This window comes from Balaenoptera borealis (genome assembly GCF_965194805.1).
Source record: "Balaenoptera borealis genome assembly, chromosome: 5".
Taxonomy (NCBI): domain Eukaryota; kingdom Metazoa; phylum Chordata; class Mammalia; order Artiodactyla; family Balaenopteridae; genus Balaenoptera; species Balaenoptera borealis.
This window is the reverse complement of record NC_138862.1, coordinates 14,193,611-14,206,826: the sequence shown is the minus strand read 5'-3', so window position 1 is coordinate 14,206,826 and position 13,216 is coordinate 14,193,611. Positions and strand designations below refer to the sequence as shown.

General features: G+C 39.7%; 1 protein-coding gene across 1 annotated transcript in view; it reads right to left on the bottom strand.

Annotated features, from left to right (window-relative positions):
- The window catches only part of KRTAP11-1 (keratin associated protein 11-1), a 43,895-nt gene extending 30,679 nt beyond the window's left edge, over nt 1-13,216 (bottom strand). Inside the window, exon 1 of the mRNA XM_082393683.1 lies at nt 1-13,216. This exon is cut by the window's left edge and continues 30,679 nt beyond it. The gene's annotated coding sequence lies outside the window, so the exon portion shown is untranslated.

Here is a 13,216-nt window from a genome sequence, read left to right as displayed (position 1 = left end):
TATGAAAGGATGTTCAATATCACATCATTAGAGAATTGTGAATTAAAACAACAGTGTGATACCACTAAACACCTATTAGAAGGCCCAAAATCAAAGATAGTGACAACACCAAGTGTTGACAAGGATGTAGAGCAACAGGAACCCTAATTTATTGCTGGTTGGTGGAAATGCAAAATCATACAGCGACTTTATTAGACAGTTTGGTGGTTTCTTACAAAACTAAACATACTCTTATTAAACGATCCAGCAATTGTGCTTCTTGGCATTTACCCAAATGAACTAAAAACTTATGTCCACACAAAAACCTGCACACAGATTTTTATAGTAACTTTGTTCAAAATTTCCAAAATGTAGACGTAACCAAGATGTCTTTCAGTGGGTGAATGGATAAATAAAGTGTGGTACATCCAGGCAACAGAATACTATTCAGTGCTAAAAAAGAAATGAACTATCAAGTCATGAAAATACATGGATGAAACTTAAATTCATATTACTAAATGAAAGAAGCCAAATTGTAAAGTCTACATACTGTATGATTCCAAGTATATGACATTCTAGAAAAGGCAAATAAAACAATAAAATATCAGTGGTTACCAGGGGCTGGGAAGAAGGAGGGATGAATAGGCAGAGCACTGGGGATTTTTAGGACAGTGAAACTATTCTGTATGTGATACTACAACCGTGGATAAATGTCATTGTACATTTGTCAAAACCTATAGAATGTACAACACCAATAGTGAACCCTAATGTAAACTATGGACTTTGGGTGATAGTAATGTGTTTAAGTTCATTAACTGTAACAAATGTACCACTGTGGCATGGGATGTTGATAGCTGGGGAGGCTGTATGTGCGTGGAGGGTGAAGACAGGGAGTGCATGGGAACTCTGCACTTTCAACTCAATTTTTCTGTGAACCTAAAACTGTTCTAAAATAATAAAGCCTATTAATAATTTTTAAAAATAAAAAAAATAATCAATAGAGTCAGATCCAAGGGTGACCCAGATGATGGAGTAACTTTTAAAACATTATATTAAATAATTATATTAAATTTTAAATATATTAAATAATTTAAAGGAACAATGGGGACTTTAAGCAAAAAAAAAAAAAAAAAAAAAGGACCAAACAGAACTTCGTTAGATGGGCTTAATAGAAAACTGGACAAAGCAAAAGAAAGGGTCAGTGAACTTAACAACAAATCAATAGAAATTTTCCAAACCGAAACGCAAGAGGAAATAGAATGAAAACAAAACAGAATAAAAAGCCCATAAAAACAAAAAAATCATAGATCTGAGACAAAAATATTGAATGAACTAACATTCACGTAATTGGTCTTACAGAAGAAAAGAGAGAAAATGAGATGCAAGAAAATTTTGAAGACCTAATAGCCAAGGATGTTCCAAAACTGATGAAAGTCACCAACATGCAGATCCAAGAATGTGACAAACAACAAAGTGAATTTTAAAAACAAACAAACAAAGGCACATTATAGTCAAACTGCTGAATACCAAAAACAAAGATGAAATCTTAAAAGCAGCCAGAAAACAAAAGCCTCATTCTATTCAAGGAAATCACAGTAAGAATGATCACTCATTTCTCATCAGAAACAATAGAAAACAGAAAACAATGGAATAATCTTAAAGTGTTGAAATAACTCTATAAACAGCAAGTGTCTGTTTCAAAAATGAAGGTGAAATAAAGATACTTTCAGTCCAACAAAATCTCAAAAAATTCATGGATATAAAAAGTAACAAAGGAAGTTCTTCACACTAAAGGAAAAAATGAAGACTATGGGAAAAATCAGCAACAGTACAGAAGACATGATACCTTGCTGTTTCCTCTGACCCTGATTCCTCATCATGACATAGTCTAAGGATGGCATGGAGAGCAGGAAGGGGTGCTTTTTCTGAAAGAGCAACATCTGCAGGTGAAAGTAGAAAATGGAAGCAAAGGCAAACATCTGCTTAGAACCTGTTTGCCTTTAAAGAATGGCAGCAGCAGAAAAGCTACAGGAGCTGATGGAAAAATCACAGAACAGAAATTCCATGTGAAACCTCAGTTTCCATCAGTGTGGCAAGCTTAACCAGTAATTGGACTAATCTGAAAGCAAAGGGTCACCTATCCTGCAAAGGAATTAGTTGCTGCCCAATATGGGGGAAACTGGAACCCAGCTGAGTGTTTTCAACAATACAAAAGAGAAATTGTAACATTTTTGTAATCTTGGAGGCAAAATTATTGCTATATTCAGAAGAGGTCATTCTTTCCCTGGAAAACAAAGAGACTATATTGAAAAACTATTAGAAATATAATACTTTGGTAAAATGATTGTTTACAAGTAAAAATACAAAAATCAAGTGTTTTCTCATAAACCAAAAATAAGCATTTAGAAAACACCCATAAAAGCATATTAATACATTTAATGTGAAATATAAGTAGCCTATATAACTTATAAAGGTCTCCCTAGAGCCATGCACTTTACACCTGATCATAAAAAGTCAGTAATAATATTAATTTCCTCCCAGTTGATTTGTAACTGTAACACAATCCTAATCAAATTTCAACTTAAATCAAAATAAGAAGAGTGGTGAAAACAGTGTGAACTAAAAATGCCACCTGCCGTATCAGTAAACAAAGGATTTTGCAGCCATCAAACCATCACATTGCAGCCTCCCCAGTGGTGCACCCTGAGGAGACTCAGGATGAGAAAGCAGAGGATGCTGGCCCGAGATAGCTGAGGTGCATATCAAATAAATGACTTCAATGAGCCCAGACTTTGCATCTTTCCATACATGGAAAAGCACTAAATTCCTTTACTTGAGATATCCGGTTTTCTTTAATTAACAGTAATCTTCTGATGTTCCGACTACCTGGTCTTCTGCTGCAAAAACTCCTCTGTATCCTGACTTCCCACCTTACCCCTTCACAGCAGTCTCTCAGAGTTATCTGAGATGATATCCCAGGGTTAAGTCCTCAGTTTTGTCCACTGAATAAAACACAACTCTCAACTTTTAGTTTGTGCATTTTTTTTTCAGTTGACAACAGTCTGGCATAAAAATATAATGTCAGAACAATAAAACATATTAGAATCCAGTAACAGATGCCAGGTACATAATAATTTAGGAAATGATCAAAGGAACAGTTCAAATAGGATAAAAAGGATGGACTACTCAAAAAAATGGTTTTGGCTTAACTGACAAGCAATTTAGAACAAGAAGGTTGTTTTCTTATCTCACATTTTTTGAATATCTAAAGTAAATCCAGATAGCTTAAAATTTTTACTGCTTATTTAAAAAAGAAAGCTAATTGCATTTATAGTAGGAAACAACATGCGATCCTAACATTCATTCCAGTTTGGAACAACTGAGTGTAAGATGTGTTATTTACCCTTTTTCATTTCCTCTATAGCACCTAATACAGTGTTGAGATCTACACATTAAATTTTCAGTAAATTCAGCATTGACTGATTCATCATAAATAGCATGTTTCTTCCTAGAAGATAAGAAAATTTGCTTGTGAGATTTTCATTTAAAAGAATTATGCTATTCATCAAAATTTTCACCCTGCCATCTGTTCTCAACATTATTTCAAACTAAGTTTAGCATAGCAAAGCATATGAATTTTACTTTAGAAAGCATAAGAAGTATATAAAAGTTTGTTTACTAAACTATAGTCCATAGAAATGCTTATTTTGAAGGCTGTATGTGCATATGGGCTGTTAGAATTCATCATAACTTAAACTACTTCCTATAAAGGTGAGGTTCAGTAAGATTTAGAGTATCACTTACATTACATAGCATGTGTTTTACTCACTCTCAAAATGAATTTCTCTCTTAAAAAGAAAAAAGCCAAAATAAGTAAATTACTAGATCACAATTTAGCAGTATGTGTCTCAGAAGTCTTGACTCCCTGGCTTGCCTTCTCAGTGGTTTTAGGCTTACAATCCAGAAGACTAGAAAATGGGTTATTAAATCTAGATTTTAGATACTAAAATATTGCTATGAGCACAGTCTTTCACCTTCTAGATTCTAGGTATCATTATTCTGCCTCATTTGAAGTGGAGTAAACAGGGTGCCCAGAAATGGTCAAGGATATCTGGAAGGACTACTTTCCCTTATATATGTCAAAAACTAGAGAGTCATTTGAATTAACATTATTTTCTTATAAAATGTAACTATATCATGGGAAGGACAGTCATATTAGTCACATAACAACCTAATAACTGAAATCTGCAATGGAAGGAGTAAAATTTTACGTTGGAGAGTGGCCGAGAATAAAAGAAAAGAGGACCATTTTGGAGCATTGAACACCGTCAGAAAAGACTGGCGTGGAATGGGGAGGGAATGACAAGAAGTATTCCAATGAGAAACTCCCAAGAGGAGGGTGCTGTGGATCTATAGTTCGGGAATGAGGACAGAAAAGTTGCTGGGGAACAGGAGATTGTTAAGCTGAATCCAGCCTCTGTACCCCGACACCGAATTATTCTCAGAGACAAGAGTGTTGGGTGAAGTAGAAAAGAATAGCTTTATTGCCTTGCCAGGCAAAGGAGGCCACAGCAGGCTAATGCCCTCAAAACTGTGTGTGCCCCCTTGGAGAGGGTAGTGAGAAGTTTTATAGCAATGAGTCAAAGAGGGCACGATCAGTTCACGGACATTCTTCTGACTGGTTGGTGGTGGAGTAGGAATCAGCATCATCAACCTTCTGGTTCCAACCGGTCTGGGGTCTACATGCTTGTGTACACCATACCCTTAACTTCTCCCACCTGGTGGGGATTTCAGTATCTGCAAAACAGCTTCAAAGATATTGTTATGTATATCTCTTGATGGGGAACCAGGACACTGCCCCAAGGCTACATTATTGTTTCTTTTGACCGTTCCTCCCTTGTCTCTGGATCCCCTCCCTTCCCTAATTAGCAACTGTTTGAACCTGCCCATTGGAACTCAGGGGAGGTCTTGGAGGCTGAATGAAGCCTACTTCCTGTAATAAAGAAATGGGAGACACAGAAAGTCTTTTGTGCCCAGGAGACCCACAGGGTTCTGCTCAGTATCAGTGGTAGAAGAAAAATAGCTGAAAAGATTGCAGAGGGAAAACTATGACTGTCTAAAGTCCGTTCCAAGCCTGACTGTTTTGTTGCAGCAAAGTTTGTTTGAGGTATTGAAATAAACTTCAGAGATGGATTCTAAGTATTTAAACCAATTGTTCTCAAAAGGTGAGCCAAGGCCAGCAGTATCAGCATAACCAGAAAGTGGTGAGAAATGCAAATTATTAGCTGGCTCCCACCCAGTCTTACTGAATCGTAGACTCTAGGAGTGGATTCCAACAGATTGTTTGAACAAGCCCTTCAGGTGATTCTGATGCACCCTCAAACCTCAAACAATGGTTTAAACCAATCATGGAAATCCAGTGTCTGTGGAATGTGAAACAGCCCAAACAAGCAGCACACAGCATTCTCTTAGCAATAATTTTGAGGTCAGGCTTGGGTCCCTGGTCTGATCTGATCTCAGCCAACTGAAGAGATTTTTCTCCATGTGTCCCCTGAGGAAGTGAACGATGTAGCATTTAGCCCCAATTGCCTCAGCAAGAGAGGAAGCAAAGCTTAGAAGGATGCCAATTCTTTAAATGGCAGCAAGGACAGACAGAGAGCCCTGTGTTTGTGACACTGTTGAACACAGGATCCTCTAACCTAAATCCTGCCCTGCCTGTGGACTGCTCATAACCCAGTAAACTTCCTGATTGTCTAAGCTTATAGAAGTCAGATTTCCTGGAATGTTCCCTAACTGCTAGTTTACAAACATCACTACTTCTGCCACAGACTCTGGTGTTGGAAACTATGATCAGCCCACCCAAGATGGCTGTTTTCTCGCTCTCTGTGCATCCCCTGCTGGACAAGTCCCTGCCTTACCTACACCCTACCTACTAGAGGGACTGACCTTCCCTCTAAATCATAGAGCCTAATCAGTAAATGCCTATGTACTTGCCCTTGGCCCCAGCTAGGGGATGTTCTAATCTTTAGATCAGAACTACCTCCACTCTGATAGTTTATCAAAGGGAGACACCCCTCTGCTGGTTTCCCTGGCAACTGATGAGCCAACCTGACATCAGTTCCCCCTAAACTGGTAATCTCCCTCTTCCTCTGGGAGCAAAGACTATGTCCATGACATTGCTTCAGACATGTAAGCTCTTCCTATCAATTAAACCATTGATGTCTCCGTCACTGACTCCAGGTTCTTTCTTTGGTCTTGAGGCTGGGCAAGTACAGGGCTTGCAGGCCTGGGGAGTGCAGCCCAACAGCAACCTTTGACCAAATGCTCAGACATTCAGGTGAAAAGTCAATTACATTATGGGAAAAAAATGGAATTCCAAGTAAAATAACAGATGTGAAAATTAAAGAGACATACCCAACTACCTAACAACCTATATATAGGTGTGGTTGAAAACTGAAACTCACTTCTGAAAGGAAGAATAAAAAACATCCATGCAAAAGGATGGCAGACTGGATGTATGTCCTGGATATATGTCCTATTTCTGGCCCTAAGTGTTCTTCTTCTTGACAACACATATGATGCACAGAATCACTAAATAAAATTTGAATGTTCTCAAAGGTCAAATAATGATGAACAAGATGGCACAAGAATTACTCATTACACAAATGCTATCAATAAACCAGAGGCAGCATTGGAAAAGACATGTATTTCCTTGAATTTCAGAAATATCTGCACTCTCCCCAGGCCTAAAGCAAAGGGGAGAAATGAATAAGACTATTATATAAAAACAAACACTAGATTCATTGTATATGTCTGAAATTAAAGTAAGCACCAAAGGAAACATACCATGTTTTTATCAGCATTAACGAAACAGTTTTTTTTAAAGTGTGAGAAAAAGAGGACTTTCACGTTATTTGTACATAGAGAGCCAAATATTTACTTGCCTGGTTCTTAGTCTTTGAAACTTCTCACCTGGTAGTGGATACATAATGCGCTGAAATTTGCTTTTGGTGTTACTAGAGAATATCTGTTGTATAGAATTGTAAACCCTGCTGCTGGTTTTGACATTTAAGAAGCAGGTGGTCTGATTTGAAATGCTCCAGCTTTCTAAAACCTGGCAGCTTGGGCCCCATTCCTGAATAAAGGGGAGAAAGAGCAGGTTAAGTTTTCTGACCTCTGAAGTTTTCCAAAGGGTAAACTTACGTAATTCCCAGTTGTTGATTGGGGGTGGGAGGGGAGAAGGGGAACAGAGAGGTTCTCTGGAGAATTAGGAAGGCAGCACTACAGTGATGGCTGCCCTCAGGGTATCAGTGCTGGCCAAAACCAGAGCAAGAATTACAACTGTCCCTGCCAGTTATGTGGTTGCGGCATGCTGCCAGAATTTGATTGAGAAATAACACTTCACCCATCTGAGAAATAAGCACTTAAATTTGCCAACCAACTTCCTTCTTTCAGGAGAATCCAGGTTATAAAAACAAAGCAATGCATTTGACTCATACCATGGGCCTCTTTTCTAATGCTTTTGCTACTCAGAACGAGAATTTTTAAGTACAGCAAACGGTGCTTCCTTACTGAAGCACAAAATGACAAAATTTAACTGAAAATCTTGAGGTGCCAACCCTAAAGACATTACTGTATTTGACAAGACTGGGTATTTTTAGAGAGCTGATGACTATTCTTTCCAGGACCAGTGCATATATGTCACTGTCCCTGGCAATTTAATAGCTAATATTTGTTAGCTTACTATGTGCCAGACACTGCTTTGATTCATGTAAGCCTCAGAAGTACTGAATGAGGTGTAGGTGCTACGATTGTTATCCTTCAACTGATAAGAAATCAAAGGTACACAGATATGAGATAAGTTGCTCAAAGCTACCTCTCTAATGAGTGGCAGAACTGCATTTGGATGTGATCAGTCCAGGTCTCTGCTCCACACTCCTAAACTGCTCTAAAATACTGTTCTCCTGGGGACAAATAATTCAGTCGTGCTCAAAGCTGGTCACAAACACACTCAGTTTTCACAGAATACTGCAGAGTTTTCCTTACTCTTCCCAACTGGTTGGCTCTAAATTTATCAGAGCCAAAGTCACCTTGGATGGGCACTACGAAGCCCTTGTCCCCTGGTCAAATTGTCCTCTTTTTTCCACTCCACTGCGCTCCTGGTACCATCCTCCCACAGTCCTTCATGGCTGAAGCTCAGGATGCTGCTTGAGAGTCATTCCAAGTCCGGGGGTTCTTAGTTGAGTCCCCACACTGGGAACGTGGAGAGAAATCTTACCTTCCTTACACTGTAGCATCTACAAGACAAGTAAACCTAATTTACTTCTAACTGCCACTCGTGGCATGATTTTGCTGTGTTATCATGTGAAGGCACACTTCCCACCAGATACTGGTGAAGAGAAAAGAAATGGCGATGATGAAATAAAGAAACTGTAGTAGTCAGGGTTCTCCAGAGAAACAAAACCAGTAGGACATATATAGATATGGAGAAAGAAATTTATTAGGAGGGATTAGCTCATGCAACCACGGAGGCTGAGAATCCCACAATTTGTAGTTTTGCTCTATTCAGACCCCCAATGCATTGGATGACGCCCACCCACCTTCTCTCAGTCTGCAGATTCAAATGCTAATCTCTTCCAGAGACTCCCTCACAAACACACTCAGAAATAATGTTTTGCCAGCTGTCTGGACACGCTTTAGCCCGGTCAAGTCAACATATAAATTTAACCAACATGCAAAACACACAAAACAGTTCATATAATTTCAGCAGGTTTATAGATTCCTTGTCTACAGCAGGGTATGAACCCCAGGCTCTAACACAATGCTGTTTCTAGCTGCAGTCCTCTAAGGCAATACTCTAGGACAATTCTTTCATTTTTTAATGAAAAATCACATTCACTTGTTCTTGAGAAGAAATCACCTGCTCAGTGACAGATGGAGGGAGAAGCTGAACATCAACTTGCTCAACTGTATTTCAGAAGTGCCTCCCGTGTGGATCTGGGACCTATCAAGGAGGCATTGAGCAGGTCCTTTTGTATGGGCCTCAGCATTTAAGGAAGCTAAATAGATCCCTTAAGAAACCACCTGGCCGTCTGCGTGGTCTGACTCAGCCTAGTGTGGGAGAGAGAACTTGGCCTAAGTATCTAAACATAGTTGCTAGCTCCTCTTTTTCCAGTATGTTGCTCTGATATCTTGCTTAGTCAGTTCCCTTCTGTAGGTCTCAATTTTCTCATCAGCAGAATAAGGGGTTCTGCTCAATTATCCCAAAGTCCCTAAACACTCTATGATCATTTACTGTTGGATCTGATGTCGAGAACTGATGAGATCAACTTGAAAGACTCCTTGGGGTTGGTGCTAAGACTGGATAATCCTTAGACTAGACCTCACCCTGCAGGAGAAGCAAACTTCAGCCAACAGGAAACTCAACAAAAACAATTGCCAGCTTTTGTTTGCACTCCCTTAAATGCACCAGACAGGATGACAAAAGTGCTGTTAGGACAAAGCATGTAGAAAGGGTGAGGAACAATCCCCACCTGTCCCCAAACCCTCACTCAACCTGACCACAGTCAATAAGCAGGCAAAGTTTTGTTTGGCCTTCAGTTCCAAGAAGAACCAGGAATCAAGCAGACATCAGGCCTGGCACAACACTGAGGGGCTCAGCTTCCATGGACACGATGTCCCTGCAACCCTCCTAGACTCAGTCAGATCCATGCAACATTGCCTTCCTCATTTGCAAAAATATACAAGTGGTAGGGGATGGGCTTAGAGGGAAATGGACTAGTTCACATCACATAGTGCCAGGGCCTGAACCAGGATGAGACAAGCAGGTGCCTAAGGCCTGAAATTTAAGGAAGCAAGTTTGTTTGCTAGTGCTCACCTTGCACTGCCAAGATCCAAAAGTGAGAGCCTTCATGAAAGGATGCTCACAGGCTTCATGAAAAGATGCTCAATATTACTAATCACCAGGGAAATGCAAATAAAAACTATAATGAGTTATCACCTCACACCTGTCAGAATGGCTATCATCAAAAAGTCTACAAATAACAAATGTTGGCAAGAATGTGGAGAAAAGGGAACCCTTGTGCACTGTTGGTAGGAATGAAAATTTGTGCAGCCACTGTGGAAACAGTATGGAGGTGTCTCAAAAAACTAAAAATAGAACTACCATATGACCCAGCAATTCCATTGCTGGGTATATATCTGAAATAAACAAAAACATGAATTTGAAAAGATACGTGCACCCGAATGTTCATAGCAGCACTATTTACAATTGCCAAGACATGGAAGCAACCTAAGTGTCCACCAACAGGTGAATGGATAAAGAAGATATGGTATATACATACAATGGAATCCTACTCAGTCATAAAAAAGAATGAAATGTTGCCATTTGCAACAACATGGATGGACTTGAAGGGCATTATGCTAAGTCAAGTAAGTCAGACAGAGAAAGACAAATACTGTGAGATCACTTATATGTGGAATCTAAAAACTACAACAAACTAGTGAATATAACAAAAAAGAAACAGACTCACAGATATAGAGAACAAACTAGTGGTTACTAGTGGGAGTTGTGGGGTAGGAAACATAGAGGTGGGAGAGTGTGAGTTACAAATTATTGGGTGTAATATAGGCTCAAGGGTGTATTGTACAACATGGGGAATATAGCCAATATTTTGTAATAACTGTAAATAGAAAGTAACCTTTAAAAATTATATAAAAATTAAAACAAAAAATTTAAGTGAGTGCCTTCTTAAATTCTATGCCCAGGGACCCTAGCTCTCTGGTTCATACACAGGTAGAGTCAGCACTTACACAACCTTGCCTCCTTAAGTTTCGTGCTCTAGTGACCTGCTCATCTCATCTTTGTCCAGACTCGGTGCTTGTGATGTGAACTAGTCATTTACTTCTAAGGACACCACCAATTGTTTATTTTTGAGGATAAAGAAGGCAGCATTGAGTACACCTAGCTGAGTCGAGGAGGGTGGCAGAGACACCATGTCCCTGGAAGCTGAGCCCCTTGATGTTGTGCCAGGACCTGGCATCTGATTCCATGATCTTCTTGGTCCTGAAGACCAAACAAAACTCACCTGGGCCTGTATTTTGTACTTATTCAATAGGGATTAGTGGACTTGAATTTCCTCACTCCTCTTCACCTTTTTATTCCTCCTGATGATCATTTTAATCTGCTGCTCAAGCAAATTTAAAAAACAAATGGGGTTCAACTCAGATTCATTTTTCCAAACCCTAAAACAGTGATTCTTTCATTTTATTGTGCATTAAAATCACTTGCGGAACATCTTAAAAATGCTTATTCCACTTATGTTAGTTTGCTAGGGCTCCCATAACAAAGTATCACAGACTGGGTGGCTTGAGCAATAGAAATGTACTTTTTCACAGTTGTGAAGCCTGAAAGTCCAAGATCACAGTGTCATCGGATTGGGTCCAAATTCCCTCCTCTTATAAGGATACCAGTCAGATTGGATTAGATCCAACCTTAAGGCTTCATTTTAATTTAGTGACTTGTTGGAAGACCCTATGTCCAAATATGGTCAGATTATTCTAAGGTCCTGGGGGTCAGAGCTTCAACATATAAATTTGGGGAGGACACAGTTCAGTCCATAACACCACCCAACTCTACCCCTCCACATTTTGATCCAGTAAATCTGAGACGGGGCCAAAGTTTATTTTTGTGGTTTTGTTTTGTTTTGTTATTTTGTTTTATTGTTTTGTTTAAAAGAAGCACCCCTGTGATTCTGATTTCACAAAATAGAATTTGAAGGGGATACTGCTTTAGGTCCATTTCTCCTGAATTCCCTTGGACAACTCTCCCCAGTTCCATTTCTACTTCTTTTCATGAGTTTCCCATGCTCAGTTTCTCCACCAATCTATAGGATTGGGGCTTTTTGTTCCCTTCCCTGTAGTTTCCATCTATAGCTAATGTCTTTAGCCACTCTTTCAAAGTACACAGGAGCTAATGAAACAAAATTTCATCAAAAGGAAAAACACAATTTGGCTTTGAGTCTGCATCTCAGTGGCTGAGAAGAAGAATCAGAGTGAGAAAAACTTCAACAAGAAATAAGAAGCCAAGTTCCCAATCTACCTTCAGAACCAGCCTCCTCTACCCTCATATAGGAGATGCTATGGGTCCTATAGAGAAAAGTTGCCAGCAAGGTTCCTGAGAGAACAGAAATCTCCATGGGACTAAGTACAGTCCCTGCCTCGGAAGTCCACAGACAATGCCAGTGCCCACCCCTCAGGAGTCCCACATGAACCACCAAAGAGCTCATAGTACTTGGCTCTGGGCTAATGGGACACTGCCAGCAATGAAACACACACCAGTTCCAGCCAGATGTACCTGTGCCTCCTTCAGATTCAATGCACACTGACTACTGGGAATTTCAAGAGAACACTTTCCAGGAGATTCCACAGATCCTGTGCTTCCAGTTTGGCTGCAAACTGCCAGAGCAGTGTTTTCTCCAGCTGGCAGTAACCCAAACTAGGAAGCAAAACACCCAACCCCAAACCACATTTCCCCCTTGAAATGTTTGAACAGAAGCCTATGAAATAATCAGAATCTTAAAGGAACAGTTCAGTTTGTCTTTTAATAAAATGATAGAGTCTAGAGGCCTTATATTTCCTTCCCTCCCAATCATACTTACCTCCTCAGACCATAATGTTCTGCCTACAACACAGTTTACTCAAATGAAAGCATTTTCTATGGAATTCCAAAAATATAAAAACAAGAATGACTTATGATTTCAGACTTAGTCTGTTTTGATCAGATTAAAAGAAAAATGTTTACAGTGTTTTGATAAGGAAAATCAGAAGCAAAGCCAAAAACAAGTCAAAGACTCTTTCTGATTTAAAAACATGAGATATGGGGGACCTTCAAGATGGTGGAGGAGTAAGACATGGAGATCATCTTCCTCCCCACAAATACATCAGAAATACATCTACATGTGGAACAACTCCTACAGGACACCTACTGAATGCTGGCAGACGACCTCAGACCTCCCAAAAGGCAAGAAACTCCCCACATACCTGGGTAGGGCAAAAGAAAAAAGAAAAAACAGAGACAGAAGAATAGGGATAGGACCTGCACCAGTGGGAGGGAGCTGTGAAGGAGGAAAAGTTTCCACACACTAGGGAGCCCCTTCACTGGTCGAGTTGGGGTGTGGGCAGGGGGGAAGTTTCAGAACCATGGAGGAGAGCACAGCAACAGGGGTGCAGAGGGCAA